This window comes from Taudactylus pleione, unplaced genomic scaffold, assembly GCF_031769625.1.
Source record: "Taudactylus pleione unplaced genomic scaffold, aTauple2 ptg000296l, whole genome shotgun sequence".
Taxonomy (NCBI): domain Eukaryota; kingdom Metazoa; phylum Chordata; class Amphibia; order Anura; family Myobatrachidae; genus Taudactylus; species Taudactylus pleione.
The window spans coordinates 2,358,481-2,377,378 of NW_028284698.1; the positions used below are offsets into that span (position 1 = coordinate 2,358,481).

The following is an 18,898-nucleotide window of genomic DNA, read 5'->3' on the forward strand; positions in this document are numbered from 1 at the left end:
GGAAGTGCAGTTCCTGCCCATGACAGCCAGCTAAAGAAGTACTTTGTCCCCACTTAAACAAGTTTGTTGTCCCCTCGCGGGCTCGCTACGCTCGCCACGCTTCGGGTACAGTGGCTCGCTACGCTCGCCACATGGTTATGTTCCCCCTCTATGCCTACTTGGATGGCAGGGAATGATTCTGGACACTAGCTGATGACGTCAGGGTCCTCTCCGGGAATAGGATTTAGACATTACAATAGGAGAAAGGAAGAGAAAGGAGAACAGCCATGAGGAGATGATGTCTTTATCTACCTGTAATAATGCAATTATTACTGATAATAAATAAACTACATAAACAGCATACTTGATGAGTCATTGCTCTGAAGAACGGTACATCAAGATACAACAGCTGGTGATGAGGATAAACTTTTCATTACTCAAACTCAGCTACCTTACTTACAGTCACCATGGCTGACATGCTAGCATTAATTCCTCAGTTTCTGCAGGATGATGCTCTTAATGCTGCAGAATTAGGGAGACAGTGGCTTGCAAGGTTTGATCATTTTATTGAAGCTATGGGAGTAACTACTGACAGCAAAAAGAAAAGCATGCTTGTTATCAGTGCTCGCCCTAAGATTTATGAACTTTATGATACTATGCCAGAGACAGACACCAGGGACTATACCAAATGCAGGGACTCTGACTGCCTATTTTGCTCCAAAATGCAGCCTATCACATTCCAAATATATGTTCAGGACAGCTATGCAACTGCAAACTGAATCTGTTGATGCATATATTACAAGACTAAAGGGGGGTATCCACTAGACGATAAAGTTGAACGATTGAACGATAATGATAAAATCGTTTGATAATCGTTCGAACATCGTTTGAACATCATTTGCAAATCGTGCAGTAACTGTTTCTAACGATGTACGATGCGCGCTCCCGCTGGTCGTTTGATCGTCTCCTCCATCGACTGAACATGCAGGTCAATTTCACTTGATTGCTTACAAATCGTTTACACATCGTTCATGCTGAACGATCAAACGATGAACCACTATCTGCCCACTATAGCTGAAAGCTCTCAATCACAGATTAAAACAACATAGTTTTGTTGATAGATCTTTTGCAAATCGTTTGCAAATTGTTCAGAGTGGAAGATCATATTTCAAGGGAAACTTCAAGGGAAAATCGTTAAGAGGTTGGACAGGGATAAAATCGTCTAGTGGATGCCCCCCATAAGGATTCTTGCCAGAACATGTCAGTTCCATGATGTTGAAGATGAAATTAAGCAGCAGCTAATTGCATTTGGCACATGTGGAAAGTTGTGCAGACGTGCTGTTAGATCTGAAATGACGCTGACAGAGCTGGAGCAATATGCTAGAAGTCTTGAACTTTCAAAAACACATACTAAGGACATGGAGAGGGACATGAACCAGCTGGAAGTGTACAATAAATTACATACTGACACAAGTGGCTAAATAGAGTCCAGTAAATCTAGATCATGTTACAGGTGTGGACGCTCCTATCCATATTCAGGAGACTGTCCTGTCACTGGTAAAATTTGCACTGCATGTGGCAAACCGAATCACTTTTCATCTGTTTGCAAATCCAGGGAAACCAAATCTGCACCCAAACAATCTTCACAGCAGTTTAATCCAGGAGAAAGACCGTGCATTGTGTGGATTCTACATAGTCTCCAACTGCAGAATCATCTGATAGTGATAATATGCCAGATGGTTTTATATACATGATTCATCAAGTCAGCAAAGACAAGGTTAGTCCAAAAACTGACATCACCCTAGACAACACTTCTGTTGAATTTCTAATAGATTCTGGTGCTTCTGTAAATCTAATGGATGCTATCAGTTTCAAGAAGCTGCATGGCAAGGTGGTTTTGAATTCAACATCTCTAAGAATATTCACTTATTGTAATAAAAGACCCCTTCCTTACAGGGTTCTTTTGACGTTATTGCATGCAAAAATTACAAACTGACAAAAGCATTATTTTTTGTCACTAAATATGCAAGAGACAATCTCTTGGGATGTGATACTGCATCACAATTGGGTCTTATACAAATTGTTGCCCACACTCACAATTCCACTCCTGTCCTACATGAACCAAAACCACTACGAAGTGATGTGGATGTTTTACTGCAGGAGTATGATCATCTCTTTCACAGCATTGGAAAATTTAAAGACTATCAAGTTCATCTTCACATTGATCACTCAGTTATACCAATTGCTCAAGAACATCGCCGCATTCCTATCAACATAAGGAAACAAGTGGAAGAGGAAATACAGACACTTGAAGACTTGGATATCATTGAAAAGGTTAAGGTATAGGAGATGGTCCACGCTAGTAATGGATGTATCTGTTGCTGTAATAATCAGACAGCACCGTGTGGTATTACATAAAAATTTATTTATTTATGTAAAAACGAGTGGATGAAGTCACAATGCTTCTGTAAATCGATGACCATTGTAGGATATCAGCGTGGTTGAAATAGCTGGGGATTTGTGTTGGCAGGGGTGGCCGGGGGGAGTTGAGGCTGGTGGGGGTTCAAGTTGGGTATTGGTAGAACAGAATTGTGGTATTGGTTGATGGGATGGGTTAAAAAAAGGGGGGGTTAAGTCTTTATTGTAGCATAGATTAAATCTCAATAGTCTTAATAAAAAGTTAGGGTGTTTGTCGCTGTGTCTGGTGGGGCGGCGTCCCATATCCCCCAGGTGCACAACTTACCCTCGTTGACTTTCTTCACTCTCCTCCAGGAGAGTGGTCCGCTCCGGTCGTCTTCTCCTCGCCGTCTTCTGTCTGCTGCGCCTCTAGGTTGCAGCATGTGTCTGGAGATGCACGCTGTGGGATGCAGCTGGCCGCCGACTCGCCACGAGACTTCCGGGATACTATTACACTAGCGATTGACAGTTAAGCAAGAGTAATCAACAACTTCCCTGTTGTAATGTTTTAAATACATTATTTTAATAGATCCCTTAACAAAGATGGCCACAGAGATCCTATGAGCCATTCGTTCCAATCTCCAAGATTGCGACCATAATATTGCCCACAAACATCTATGTAAAGTACCACAACCAAGATGGCGCCCCATAAGCCTACCCTATAAATACGTCATCACAACAAACAGAGCATACCACTTTATTCCCTGAGGAAGGCCCGGAGGCCGATACGTGTTAGAACCTCCACACCCCACCCTACCTACGGTGCTTAGCACCATAGCGTGTCTATCACACAAGTCTCCTCAACCGGAGTCAAGTGAGCAGCCAGACCAGCCTGAGACCTGGGGACCGCGTGACCTCGCGGGATCATGGGTATCCCGGAAGTCTCGTGGCGAGTCGGCGGCCAGCTGCATCCCACAGCGTGCATCTCCAGACACACGCTGCAACCTAGAGGTGTAGCAGACAGAAGACGACGAGAAGAAGACCGGAGCAGACCACTCTCCCAGAGGAGAGTGAAGAAAGTCAACGAGAGTAAGTTGTGCACCTGGGGGATACGGGACGCCGCCCCACCAGACACAGCGACAAACACCCTAACTTTTTATTAAGACTATTGAGACTTAATCTATGCTACAATAAAGACTTAAACCCCCCCATTTTTTTACCCATCCTATCAAGCAACACCGCAATTCTGTTCTACCAGTACCCAACTTGAACCCCCACCAGCCTTAACTCCCACCTGCCACCCCTGCCAACACAAATCCCCAGCTATTTCAACCACGCTAATATCCTACAACAGTCATCGATTTACGGGAGCATTGTGACTTCATCCACTCGTTTTTACATAAATAAATAAATTTCTTTGTAATACCACACGGTGCTAGCTGATTATTACAGCAACAGATACATCCATTACTAGCGCGGACCATCTCCTATACCTTAACCATACGTTTATAGGGATTGGTTACTCCCTATTTTAGGTCCCGCAGCTGTAGCAGACACCCTGGTATAGTGAGCGCAAGGCCAACCAAAACCCTACACATCATTGAAAAGGTATCTGGCCCAACACCATGGGTATCACCAAATGCAGTGAGAATATGTGTTGATATGCGTTGTCCTAATGTTGCCATTAAAAGACAGCGCCATATTAATCCTACTATGGATGATATTATACATAGACTAACAGGTGCATGTTTCTTTTCGAAATTGGATTTAAATAAAGGTTATCATCAACTGGAACTTGATGAAGAGTCGTGACAAATAACATTCTCAACTCAAGTTGGGCTACGAAGATACAAACGGCTATCATTTGGAATCATATCCGCAGCAGAGGTATTTCAAAATTCTAACCGTCAAGTCATACAGTCAGTTCAAAAAGCCATCAATTACAGTGATTATATTCTGGTTTTTGGAGCAACGCGCCAGAAACATTATGCGGCTCTGCGTCAAGTGTTTCAGTGTCTTTAAGGCAGGATTTTAACACTGAATAATGACAAATGCGTCTTTCTTCATCAGAAACTCAAATTTTTTGGTCAAATTTTCTCTGAAGATGAAGTGAGTGACTTCTATGGCCCATTATACAATGGTAAATACATTCTAGTAGCGGTGGATGAATATTCACGATATCCTGTTCTTTAAATAATATCTTCAACATCTGTCACATCTGTCTTACCAGCATTGGATAAAATCTTCACTACTTATTGAATTCCAGGAACAATAAAGACAGATAATGGTCCGCCATTTCAAGGTGCTGATTTCAGCAAATTCATGAAACATTTCGGAAATCGACATAAAAAAATTACTCCCCTGTGGCCACAAGCTAATGGTCTTGTTGAACGTTTTATGCGTAATCTTGGAAAGCAAATAAAGATTTGTAAAGTATCCCGAATTCCAATTCAACAATCCTTAAATCAATTTCTCAGACAATATCGATCAGTGCATCACTCCACAACAAATGTCCCTCCTCAGACATTAATGTTTCAAAGAAAAGTGATCAGATCCACACTCCTGGAAATTCATTTAACTCCTGTATCTAAAGATCATCAGATTAGGAAGACGGACTCTGCTAAAAAACAAAAAGCTAAACAGTATGAAGATCAGAAAAGGAGAGCTATTGTTTCTGATTTACAAGAAGGAGATCGTGTTCTGGTGAAACAAAAAGTAGTACGCAAAGACATGACTGCTTTTCACCCAAGTCCACTGACTATAATGAAAAGGAAAGGAACAATGATTGTTGCAGGAAATTACAATCAAACAGTGAGAAGGAATGTTTCTCATTTCAAGAAGATATTTACATCTTTATCTTCTGATGGACCAAGTCAAGAGGATGTCATCACAGTACATTTACCATCCTCAGCATCAAGTGATCCGATCATGGAGTCTGTTTCTTTGAGTGAAGGATCACATATTCAGACGAAAAGAGGCAGAGTAATTAAAACTCCTGCTAGGCTTATTGAGCAGATATGACTCGTAATTTCTGGCTTGTAACCATTCTAGTAGGTTTTCCAGTTTCATGTATATTGGGTTAATGTTTATTCTCAGATACCGTTAACACATTGTTATATGTTTCATTTTATAAATGCACTACTTGTTGGAACGTAAATGTTATATTTAAAAAAAAAAAAAATTCTATGAAAGGAAGGGGGAGATGTAGTATCTATAAAGATAGTTTATGTGCATTGTCATGTAATAGTAAAATGAGGTAGTGTACCTTTAAGGATCTTGCAGCATAGAAGGACATGTGATCAGGAAGTGGGGAGATAAAGGAGAAAGGAAGAGAAAGGAGAACAGCCATGAGGAGATGATGTCTTTATCTACCTGTAATAATGCAATTATTACTGATAATAAATAAACTACATAAACAGCATACTTGATGAGTCATTGCTATGAAGAAAGGTACATCAAGATATAACAGGTAGTACCTAGGGGCCCTTACAAACTTTTGCTATGGGGTCTTCAAATACCTTGTTAAGCCCCTGCGCTGCTACCTCATTATATTCTGTCATTTCACCAACTGAAGAAAGAGGCTGTAACCAGGTGGAATTCTGTATACTTCAGCGGCTTAAGGAACAGCAACAAGCCACCAAGAGTTACACAGCAAGCCGCGAGAGGAAGGAATGCTACCTTATGTACTTCTGCTAACAGGAGCAACACGTGAATTGAGTTCAGACACCGCTGGCCAGAGTCAAGTCAAACTACTCATTACACTAGTAGTAACTGAGGAAAGGAGTTTATAAAAACAAGATATTCTTCCAAGTATCAAAGGGGTCTATTTACTAAGCCTTGGATTAAGATAAAGTGAACGAAGATAAAGTCCCAGCCAACCAGCTCCTAACTGCCATGTCACAGGCTGTGTTTGAAATATGACAGTTAAGAGCTGATTGCCTCGGACTTTATCTCCATCCAAGGCTTAGTAAATAGACCCCTTAGCCTTGTAGATCAAGTTCTTTATTTGCTTTGCCATGACCCAAGGGTTGCAGCATATTGAAATGCAATCACTGCCTTTTGGAAACCATGCCTGATTTTGGCTAAATGCGTATGTAATGTCATTAGTTTCCAAAAGACACAGATTTAAAGAAATGTAAACAGACCATTGAGAACAAATTGTAAGTTAAGGGAACATGAGTGCTTTTGGCTCTGATAGAACCAAAAGCACTCCAGGGCTTGCGGCAGACGAGACCCTACCACAAGGGTCTCGTCGCAAGCCCGATGGTCGCGATGGTCTTGACCATCGCGACCATCATTTTGGCCGCTCGCTATAGCTGTGGGTGGTCACCCACAGCTATGCGAGCGGCCAGGAGGCAGCTCCAAAAAGTAAGAGGGACGGCCCTGATTCAGAGCGAGTGCTCTGTCAGAGCATCCGGCTCTGAATCAGGGCCTTTGTCGTGACTTGGTGCAATGCCATCTAGCTTGTACTATTAAGAAATTTTGAGCTTTGCAATTGTTAATTCATGATGATGAAAATAACAATCTAATGGCGCAAGATGCCCATGGCGGGCCTAAGCCCTAATTTCCCCCCCCCCCCAAAAAAAGAGGCATTCAACCACAATAGAGACATTCCTTGTTGCTGAATTGCTTGGTCTGTTAAACTATGTGCATAGCCTGTTTAACCTACATCATAGGAAGGAAGACAGAGATGAGAGACAGGAAAAGGGGAGGATTTCAGGGGACAGAGATGAGAGACAGGAAGAAGGGGTTGCAGGGGCATAGAGATGAGAGACAGGAAGAAGGGGTTGCAGGGGTATAGAGATGAGAGACAGGAAGAGGGGGTTGCAGGGGCATAGAGATGAGAGACAGGAAGAAGGGGTTGCAGGGGTATAGTGATGAAAGAAAGGAAGAAGGGGTTGCAGGGGTATAGTGATGAAAGACAGGAAGAAGGTGTTGCAGGGGTATAGTGATGAAAGACAGGAAGAAGGGGTGCAGGGGTATAGAGATGAAAGACAGGAAGAAGGGGTTGCAGGGGCATAGAGATGAAAGACAGGAAGAAGGGGTTGCAGGGGCATAGAGATGAAAGACAGGAAAAAGGGGTGCAGGGGTATAGAGATGAAAGACAGGAAGAAGGGGTTGCAGGGGCATAGAGATGAAAGACAGGAAGAAGGGGTTGCAGGGGCATAGAGATGAAAGACAGGAAAAAGGGGTTGCAGGGGCATAGAGATTAGAAGGAAGAAGGGGTTGCAGGAGTATAGTGATGAAAGACAGGAAGAAGGGGTTGCAGGGGTATAGTGATTAGAAGGAAGAAGGGGTTGCAGGGGTATAGTGATGAAAGACAGGAAGAAGGGGTTGCAGGGGCATAGAGATTAGAAGGAAGAAGGGGTTGCAGGGGCACAGAGATGAGAGACAGGAAGAAGGGGTTGCAGGGGTATAGAGATGAGAGACAGGAAGAGGGGGTTGCAGGGGCATAGAGATGAGAAGGAAGAAGGGGTTGCAGGGGTATAGAGATGAGATACAGGAAGAAGGGTTGCAGGGGCATAGAGATGAGAAGGAAGAAGGGGTTGCAAGGGTATAGAGATGAGAAGGAAGAAGGGTTTGCAGGGGTATAGAGATGAAAGACAGGAAGAAGGGCTGCAGGGGTATAGAGATGAGAGACAGGAAGAGGGGGTTGCAGGGGCATAGAGATGAGAAGGAAGAAGGGGTTGCAGGGGTATAGAGATGAGAAGGAAGAAGGGGTTGCAGGGGTATAGAGATGAAAGACAGAAAGAAGGGGTTGCAGGGGCATAGAGATGAGAGACAGGAAGAAGGGGTTGCAGGGGCACAGAGATGAAAGACAGGAAGAAGGGCTGCAGGGGTTTAGAGATGAGAGATAGTAAGAAGGGGTTGCAGGGGTATAGAGATGAAAGACAGGAAGAAGGGCTGCAGGGGTTTAGAGATGAGAGATAGTAAGGGGTTGCAGGGGCATAGACATGAGAGACAGGAAGAAGGGGTTGCAGGGGCATAGAGATGAGAGACAGGAAGATGGGTTGCAGGGGCATAGAGATGAGAGACAGGAAGAAGGGGTTGCAGGGGCATAGTGATGAAAGACAGGAAGAAGGTGTTGCAGGGGTATAGTGATGAAAGAAAGGAAGAAGGGGTTGCAGGGGTATAGTGATGAAAGACAGGAAGAAGGTGTTGCAGGCGTATAGAGATGAAAGACAGGAAGAAGGGGTTGCAGGGGCATAGAGATGAAAGACAGGAAGAAGGGGTTGCAGGGGCATAGAGATGAAAGACAGGAAGAAGGGGTTGCAGGGGCATAGAGATGAAAGACAGAAAGAAGGTTGCAGGGGGATAGAGATTAGAAGGAAGAAGGGGTTGCAGGGGTATAGTGATGAAAGACAGGAAGAAGGGGTTGCAGGGGCATAGAGATTAGAAGGAAGAAGGGGTTGCAGGGGTATAGAGATGAAAGACAGAAAGAAGGTTGCAGGGGCACAGAGATGAGAGACAGAAAGAAGGGGTTGCAGGGGTATAGAGATGAGAGACAGGAAGAGGGGGTTGCAGGGGCATAGAGATGAGAAGGAAGAAGGGGTTGCAGGGGTATAGAGATGAGAAGGAAGAAGGGTTTGCAGGGGTATAGAGATGAAAGACAGGAAGAAGGGCTGCAGGGGTTTAGAGATGAGAGATAGTAAGAAGGGGTTGCAGGGGTATAGAGATGAGAGACAGGAAGAAGGGGTTGCAGGGGCACAGAGATGAAAGACAGGAAGAAGGGCTGCAGGGGTTTAGAGATGAGAGATAGTAAGAAGGGGTTGCAGGGGTATAGAGATGAAAGACAGGAAGAAGGGCTGCAGGGGTTTAGAGATGAGAGATAGTAAGGGGTTGCAGGGGCATAGACATGAGAGACAGGAAGAAGGGGTTGCAGGGGCATAGAGATGAGAGACAGGAAGATGGGTTGCAGGGGCATAGAGATGAGAGACAGGAAGAAGGGGTTGCAGGGGCATAGTGATGAAAGACAGGAAGGTGTTGCAGGGGTATAGTGATGAAAGAAAGGAAGAAGGGGTTGCAGGGGTATAGTGATGAAAGACAGGAAGAAGGTGTTGCAGGCGTATAGAGATGAAAGACAGGAAGAAGGGGTTGCAGGGGCATAGAGATGAAAGACAGGAAGAAGGGGTTGCAGGGGCATAGAGATGAAAGACAGGAAGAAGGGGTTGCAGGGGCATAGAGATGAAAGACAGAAAGAAGGTTGCAGGGGCATAGAGATGAAAGACAGAAAGAAGGTTGCAGGGGCATAGAGATTAGAAGGAAGAAGGGGTTGCAGGGGTATAGTGATGAAAGACAGGAAGAAGGGGTTGCAGGGGCATAGAGATTAGAAGGAAGAAGGGGTTGCAGGGGTATAGAGATGAAAGACAGAAAGAAGGTTGCAGGGGCACAGAGATGAGAGACAGAAAGAAGGGGTTGCAGGGGTATAGAGATGAGAGACAGGAAGAGGGGGTTGCAGGGGCATAGAGATGAGAAGGAAGAAGGGGCTGCAGGGGTATAGAGATGAGAGACAGGAAGAAGGGTTGCAGGGGCATAGAGATGAGAAGGAAGAAGGGGTTGCAGGGGTATAGAGATGAGAAGGAAGAAGGGTTTGCAGGGGTATAGAGATGAAAGACAGGAAGAAGGGCTGCAGGGGTTTAGAGATGAGAGATAGTAAGAAGGGGTTGCAGGGGTATAGAGATGAGAGACAGGAAGAAGGGGTTGCAGGGGCACAAAGATGAAAGACAGGAAGAAGGGCTGCAGGGGTATAGAGATGAGAGACAGGAAGAAGGGGTTGCGGGGGTATAGACATGAGAGACAGGAAGAAGGGGTTGCAGGGGCACAGAGATGAAAGACAGGAAGAAGGGCTGCAGGGGTATAGAGATGAGAGACAGGAAGAAGGGGTTGCAGGGGTATAGAGATGAGAGACAGGAAGAAGGGTTGCAGGGGCATAGAGATGAGAAGGAAGAAGGGGTTGTAGGGGTATAGAGATGAGAAGGAAGAAGGGGCTGCAGGGGTATAGAGATGAGAGACAGGAAGAAGGGTTGCAGGGGCATAGAGATGAGAAGGAAGAAGGGGTTGCAGGGGTATAGAGATGAGAAGGAAGAAGGGTTTGCAGGGGTATAGAGATGAAAGACAGGAAGAAGGGCTGCAGGGGTTTAGAGATGAGAGATAGTAAGAAGGGGTTGCAGGGGTATAGAGATGAGAGACAGGAAGAAGGGGTTGCAGGGGCACAGAGATGAAAGACAGGAAGAAGGGCTGCAGGGGTATAGAGATGAGAGACAGGAAGAAGGGGTTGCAGGGGCATAGAGATGAGAGACAGGAAGAAGGGGTTGCAGGGGTTTAGAGATGAGAGATAGTAAGAAGGGGTTGCAGGGGCATAGACATGAGAGACAGGAAGAAGGGGTTGCAGGGGCATAGAGATGAGAGACAGGAAGAAGGGGTTGCAGGGGTATAGAGATGAGAGACAGGAAGAAGGGGTTGCAGGGGCACAGAGATGAAAGACAGGAAGAAGGGCTGCAGGGGTATAGAGATGAGAGACAGGAAGAAGGGGTTGCAGGGGTATAGAGATGAGAGACAGGAAGAAGGTGTTGCAGGGGCACAGAGATGAAAGACAGGAAGAAGGGCTGCAGGGGTTTAGAGATGAGAAGGAAGAAGGGGTTGCAGGGGTTTAGAGATGAAAGACAGGAAGAAGGGCTGCAGGGGTATAGAGATGAGAGACAGGAAGAAGGGCTGCAGGGGTATAGAGATGAGAGACAGGAAGAAGGGGTTGCAGGGGTATAGAGATGAGAGACAGGAGGAAAGGGTTGCAGGGGTATAGAGATGAGAGAAGGAAGAAGGGCTTGTAGGGGTATAGAGATGAGAAGGAAGAAGGGGTTGCAGGGGTATAGAGATGAAAGACAGAAAGAAGGGGTTGCAGGGGCATAGAGATGAGAGACAGGAAGAAGGGGTTGCAGGGGCACAGAGATGAAAGACAGGAAGAAGGGCTGCAGGGGTTTAGAGATGAGAGACAGGAAGAAGGGGTTGCAGGGGTATAGAGATGAGAGACAGGAAGAGGGGGTTGCAGGGGCATAGAGATGAGAGACAGGAAGAAGGGGTTGCAGGGGTATAGAGATGAGAGACAGGAAGAAGGGGTTGCAGGGGCATAGTGATGAAAGACAGGAAGAAGGTGTTGCAGGGGTATAGTGATGAAAGAAAGGAAGAAGGGGTTGCAGGGGTATAGTGATGAAAGACAGGAAGAAGGTGTTGCAGGGGTATAGAGATGAAAGACAGGAAGAAGGGGTTGCAGGGGCATAGAGATGAAAGACAGGAAGAAGGGCTGCAGGGGTATAGAGATGAGAGACAGGAAGAAGGGGTTGCAGGGGTATAGAGATGAGAGACAGGAAGAAGGTGTTGCAGGGGCACAGAGATGAAAGACAGGAAGAAGGGCTGCAGGGGTTTAGAGATGAGAGATAGTAAGAAGGGGTTGCAGGGGCATAGACATGAGAGACAGGAAGAAGGGGTTGCAGGGGCATAGAGATGAAATACAGGAAGAAGGGGTTGCAGGGGCATAGAGATGAAAGACGGGAAGAAGGGGTTGCAGGGGTTTAGAGATGAAAGACAGGAAGAAGGGCTGCAGGGGTATAGAGATGAGAGACAGGAAGAAGGGCTGCAGGGGTATAGAGATGAGAGACAGGAAGAAGGGGTTGCAGGGGTATAGAGATGAGAGACAGGAGGAAAGGGTTGCAGGGGTATAGAGATGAGAGAAGGAAGAAGGGCTTGTAGGGGTATAGAGATGAGAAGGAAGAAGGGGTTGCAGGGGTATAGAGATGAAAGACAGAAAGAAGGGGTTGCAGGGGCATAGAGATGAGAGACAGGAAGAAGGGGTTGCAGGGGCACAGAGATGAAAGACAGGAAGAAGGGCTGCAGGGGTTTAGAGATGAGAGACAGGAGGAAGGGGTTGCAGGGGTATAGAGATGAGAGACAGGAAGAGGGGGTTGCAGGGGCATAGAGATGAGAGACAGGAAGAAGGGGTTGCAGGGGTATAGAGATGAGAGACAGGAAGAAGGGGTTGCAGGGGCATAGTGATGAAAGACAGGAAGAAGGTGTTGCAGGGGTATAGTGATGAAAGAAAGGAAGAAGGGGTTGCAGGGGTATAGTGATGAAAGACAGGAAGAAGGTGTTGCAGGGGTATAGAGATGAAAGACAGGAAGAAGGGGTTGCAGGGGCATAGAGATGAAAGACAGGAAGAAGGGGTTGCAGGGGCATAGAGATGAAAGACAGAAAGAAGGTTGCAGGGGCATAGAGATTAGAAGGAAGAAGGGGTTGCAGGGGTATAGTGATGAAAGACTGGAAGAAGGGGTTGCAGGGGCATAGAGATGAAAGACAGGAAGAAGGGGTTGCAGGGGCATAGAGATGAAAGACAGAAAGAAGGTTGCAGGGGCATAGAGATTAGAAGGAAGAAGGGGTTGCAGGGGTATAGTGATGAAAGACAGGAAGAAGGGGTTGCAGGGGCATAGAGATTAGAAGGAAGAAGGGGTTGCAGGGGTATAGAGATGAAAGACCGGAAGAGGGGGTTGCAGGGGCATAGAGATGAGAAGGAAGAAGGGGTTGCAGGGGTATAGAGATGAGAGACAGGAAGAAGGGTTGCAGGGGTATAGAGATGAGAGACAGGAAGAGGGGGTTGCAGGGGCATAGAGATGAGAAGGAAGAAGGGGTTGCAGGGGTATAGAGATGAGAAGGAAGAAGGGGTTGCAGGGGTATAGAAATGAAAGACAGAAAGAAGGGGTTGCAGGGGCATAGAGATGAGAGACAGGAAGAAGGGGTTGCAGGGGCACTGAGATGAAAGACAGGAAGAAGGGCTGCAGGGGTTTAGAGATGAGAGATAGTAAGAAGGGGTTGCAGGGGCATAGAGATGAGAGACAGGAAGAAGGGGTTGCAGGAGCACAAAGATGAAAGACAGGAAGAAGGGCTGCAGGGGTATAGAGATGAGAGACAGGAAGAAGGGGTTGCAGGGGTATAGACATGAGAGACAGGAAGAAGGGGTTGCAGGGGTTTAGAGATGAGAGATAGTAAGAAGGGGTTGCAGGGGCATAGACATGAGAGACAGGAAGAAGGGGTTGCAGGGGCATAGACATGAGAGACAGGAAGAAGGGGTTGCAGGGGTATAGAGATGAGAGACAGGAAGAAGGGGTTGCAGGGGCACAGATATGAAAGACAGGAAGAAGGGCTGCAGGGGTATAGAGATGAGAGACAGGAAGAAGGGGTTGCAGGGGTATTGAGATGAAAGACGGGAAGAAGGGGTTGCAGGGGCATAGAGATGAAATACAGGAAGAAGGGGTTGCAGGGGCATAGAGATGAAAGACGGGAAGAAGGGGTTGCAGGGGTATAGAGATGAGAGACAGGAAGAAGGGGTTGCAGGGGTATAGAGATGAGAGACAGGAAGAAGGGGTTGCAGGGGTATAGAGATGAGAGACAGGAAGAAGGGGCTGCAGGGGTATATAGAGATGAGAGACAGGAAGAAGGGGTTGCAGGGGCATAGAGATGAAAGACAGGAAGAAGGGCTGCAGGGGTATAGAGATGAGAGACAGGAAGAAGGGGCTGCAGGGGTATATAGAGATGAGAGACAGGAAGAAGGGGTTGCAGGGGTATAGAGATGAGAGACAGGAAGAAGGGGCTGCAGGGGTATATAGAGATGAGAGACAGGAAGAAGGGGTTGCAGGGGCATAGAGATGAAAGACAGGAAGAAGGGCTGCAGGGGTATAGAGATGAAAGACAGGAAGAAGGGCTGCAGGGGTATAGAGATGAGAGACAGGAAGAAGGGGTTGCAGGGGCACAGAGATGAAAGACAGGAAGAAGGGCTGCAGGGGTATAGAGATGAGAGACAGGAAGAAGGGGTTGAAGGGGTATAGAGATGAGAGACAGGAGGAAAGGGTTGCAGGGGCATAGAGATGAAAGACAGGAAGAAGTGGTTGCAGGGGCATAGAGATGAAAGACGGGAAGAACTGGTTGCAGGGCCATAGAGATGTGAGACAGAAAGAAGGGATTGCAGGGGCATAGAGATGAAAGACAGGAAGAAGGGGTTGCAGGGGTATAGTTATGAAAGACAGGAAGAAGGGGTTGCAGGGGTATAGTGATGAAAGACAGGAAGAAGGGTTGCAGGGGTATAGAGATGAGAGATAGGAATAAGGGGTTGCAGGGGCATAGAGATGAGAAGGAAGACAGGCATGACAGGAAGACAGGCATGAGAGACAGGAAGTCAGGTGGGATAAGGGGCACTGAGATGAGGGACAGAGGAAAATAAAAACCCTGCAATGCCAGGCACAATAACTAGTGACCATAATACATATTAGTATTATGGTCCATAATACTAATATGTATATTGTAAATGTTACCAAACCTTTACAGAATTTCAGGTGTTTTACAACTACTATGCAGCTGTAAGCAAACTACTGTTCTCTAATATCAACAGTTTTCTTCAACTGGTGAAAAGTGAATCATGTATTGTCGATGAATGGAATTACAGGCAGGAAATGTTCTGCGTATCAGAAAATCACTGTCCCCGCAGCCATAACAACTTGTCTACAATGTATGTAATTGAGATAAACTCGTAGAACATTTACATATATTATTAAATGTTATTGGTTGCTCCTATGCAAATGGCAATATCAGCCATGCAGAACTTATTTAACAGTGTTTTATTTTATTTGTTTTACATTGCTTAAGGCATAGATTCCGAAACACGGTCCTCAAGGCTCCTCAACAATTTAGGTTTTAGAGATATCCATGGTTGAGCACAGTTGGTTACATCAAATTTACTGAGGCACTAATTAAGTCACCTTTGCTCAATGATGAATATCTCCTATTCCAGAACTGTTGGGGAGCCTTCAGGACTGCATTTGGGAACCTCTAGCTTAAGGAATTTGGTCTTTGTAGATAGAGAGCAAGATGATAAAGAAACAAGTAACAGAAAGGCACAGACTATTAGATGTTGGATGAGTTAAATGAGCTTTAAAATTGTCACATTTCTGTCTTAAGAGCTGTCAATACAGAACATCTTCTGGCTCTGGAATTAAGTGTTTTAATAAGTACTTGTCAGCCCATGATATGCAGGGAGTTAATTTGCATTTACAAAGCCAATTGCCATAAACAAAGCCATTTAGCAAATCCAGGTCACAGAACGGTCTTTCACAGCTAAAAACATTTGTTTCAGATACTTCAACAATAGCAAGACAACCGGCATTATTTCAGTGTATCATTAATGTAGACACAAACTATTAGTGACATCTCAAACTCAGACAGAAAAATAACATCCTTCAAAGAGTTAATTAGCACTTACCATAGTGCACCATTGGAATGGTCTGATTTCCAGAGCTGGGGGGAGAGTTATATATTACCACGGCTGCTGCACCTTTACTGGCAGCCAGGAGGATCTTCTCCGAAAATGTACAATTTCCTCTTTCTATGAGCGCAATCCAAGGTTTCACTGTGACGGAAAACTGGGTGTTCAGATCGCAGGCTTGTAAGTTAGGAGACATTGGGATGCCCACTACTCCTTGTGCAGCGTTCATAGGAGAGTTAAGTCCATACAGGCCGCACTCACAATACTTGGTTACCGTCGTATTCGTTGAGCTGAAATAGGACAAGTTCACGTAGGCATTTGGTTCCACAGTGTCTCCAACTTTTACGTTTAATAAAATACCTATGATGATAAGCCAGTAAAAGGTAGATTCAGCCTTCCCAATCATTTCTTCATCTATGAAGTATAAAATAGAGGCGTGCAAAAGATATTTCAAATAATGAGCTTTGAGTGATCACACTCTGTCCTCTCTGTGTGATCTTCTCGTGCAGGATCCAGTTTCACTTTTGTGTAGGTAACTGACACCACTTCAAGCAACATAAACCAGGGAGGCGTTATTCTCCATTTCACCTGCCTTATCAAATAAACCCTTGACCAGTAAAAGCAGCCAGGCTGACTTTAAAGTAAATAATGTTTTTTTTTTTCTTTTCAGAAGACAAAGCCGGCTCATTGCCAAGTGCATGTCTCTGTCTATAATCCCAGAACCCAATAGCATGCAAAAATATATTATTATTATAAGTAATAACAACAACCACCACCTTATTTTTGTGATTATTTGTATAAAAAGATAGTATATGGTGCAAAATGAATAAACTGCCAGTAAAAGTTTAATGAATGTCGAAAGAGCGCTTGTTAGAGATAGTAGACTTTTTTTTTTGACACTCCAGTAATTCTCCTTGGTGAATTAATAATTACAGTTGAGCAGAAATCTGAGACACCTTTACTAATGCAAGCACCAAAGTGAATTTAGTACTCTGGACCCCAATAGGAATTATAAAAGTATATTCCTTATTACACCTTGCCCAGGTAAGATTAAGGTAACGCTGTTCTTTTTTGTTACCGATTGCCCTTTTCCCAGTCCACTATTCACTAGCGACATTTGCGTGTGGCACCCATCCCCTGCAGCTCTGCCCTGTTGGAAGGGTCACAGCCCTGTAATGACAAACTGTCTCCTCTATCACTCCTTATTCACTAGGCTTTACTATTTATTATTTATTTACGTTGAGTGAGTAGTGGCCCCCTACCAACTCTAAAGCTTTAGGCACATTTTATATCACCCCTTTTTGCTCAACATGGCTTTGCAAAGGAGCAAAATTTAAAATCTAACACCTACTGTCCCAATTTGAGGGCTCTGTCCTGTATCACAATAGGACTGCACTGTACCGATTGGTTAGGCCATTGGAGACATGTCCCCATTCACTGCAGCTCTGCAGTGAATGTGTGAGTGAGGAGACCGGAGGAGGGTAAGGGGTTATGTATATAATATATATATATAGTGTACAAATAGTCTGTCTCTTCATGTTCTATACACTACTACTGCATCTGCAATCACTTTTGAAGGAGCTGATGAACTGGCGAGAAAAAAATTGCACGTAGCCACAGGCCCCTCACATCTACCCCTATCCCATCAGACCCTCCCCACATGCCCATCAGAACTTCACATTTACCTCTTACATGCCATCAGACCATCCTATATGCCCATTACATATCATCAGATCATACTGGGGGCAATGCATAGTGGGGACTACTACTGGGGACACTGCGTAGGGGGGACCACTTGTGGGGGCACTATATAAGGGGCATTGCATAGGAAATTTGTTGTACTGTACATGTTCAGACTGTGACTTCTGTTTTTCTGCCCATAGCCAACATCCCCCCCCCCCCTCCCCCGGCACAGCCTCCACCGAGAGCATCCCATCCCCAGCAGAGGATTGTTTAATAGGGGCCCCAGTGCATTGCTTTGCCCAGGGGCCTGCACTGCTGTTAAGACAGCCCTGTTCCCATCAGATGTTCCCCCACATACACTTGTACACCGCCCCAAAAGATCTCTCACCTGTCTTCATTTACCTTGTTGCCGGAGCCATGCAGAGCAGAGACAGAAGGCAGGAGTGCGCATACATTCTGACACCTCCCCTTGAGCTCTGTGTTAGTGATGCTGGAACCTCCCCTACTGTTTTCTGTTTGTGAAGCAGGCAGCACTGCCTGCCTGCATTATCCATTGCAGTACTGCAATGCTACACAGCTTAGGTGCCCAACTCCTAGACTTGTTCCCCTCCCTAGCATTGAGAAATTAAATGGACATCTAGACATCATGACCGAGTGCCAGACAGGCCCCCTGGGTCCCACAGGACACCTATACCGCCTTGTAGATAATCCAGCCCTGATGCCCTGTGTCCAATCCTCTTGGAAAATCATCCAACTAAATGGCTATACCAATTCTATTTACTTTACTACAAATACTAGTTTCAAAAGTTACAAGATAGAATCAAACCATTATATTGTATCTTGTAGAATAATGCATTGTTCAGAATATGGGTCAGTAGCATACAGCTTTCTATAGAAAACAGTTTCCCAGTACTATTGTGTAATCGCTGCTGCAGACTTCGTTTATGGTCTGTTCAGGGTTTCTGATCACATAAACAGTAATTGTCCCAGCAATGTACTTATCAGAAGTGATTTCAGTAAGAATAGGACTACTGCCAGACAGCCCAAATGATCACTTGATTTATTGCTAGATAATAAGAATTACTAACACGTTACTAATAGAAGAGTATACAATACTTAAACATACATTACATTGCTACAAGCATGCCAAAATAGACCTATTCCAGTATGAGCACACCCTACCAATTCCAAACACCACTGCTCTCAGGCACAGTTACTTTTCCATAGCACCATTGGAAGTGGCTATACATGCTTCTGTGCTACATGCAGGTCCTCCAAGCGGCTTCCTAAGCCCTTTGGTGGTCACGTTTTTAAGGCCCCGCACTCAGGCTGCATACGTAGCTTTAACAACAGTAAGTGGCTGTACAATATAAAGACACACAAATGTGACACTACATAAAACCAGTCCCCTCATGGCTTATTAAATACATAAATAGAACTAAATTAGGGCTGGAATCATGAATAAAAGCATTGAGGAACTCTTTTATGTGTATGTAGCTGTGAGCGCAGCATAACAACTAGCATTTCGCTACCATGCCG

At 45.2% G+C, this 18,898-nt stretch overlaps 1 pseudogene; it reads left to right on the plus strand.

Moving 5' to 3' along the window:
- The first annotated feature begins 489 nt into the window (after window positions 1–489).
- LOC148511654 (uncharacterized) lies at window positions 490–9,877 on the plus strand (annotated as a pseudogene).
- Window positions 9,878–18,898: the final 9,021 nt, after the last annotated feature.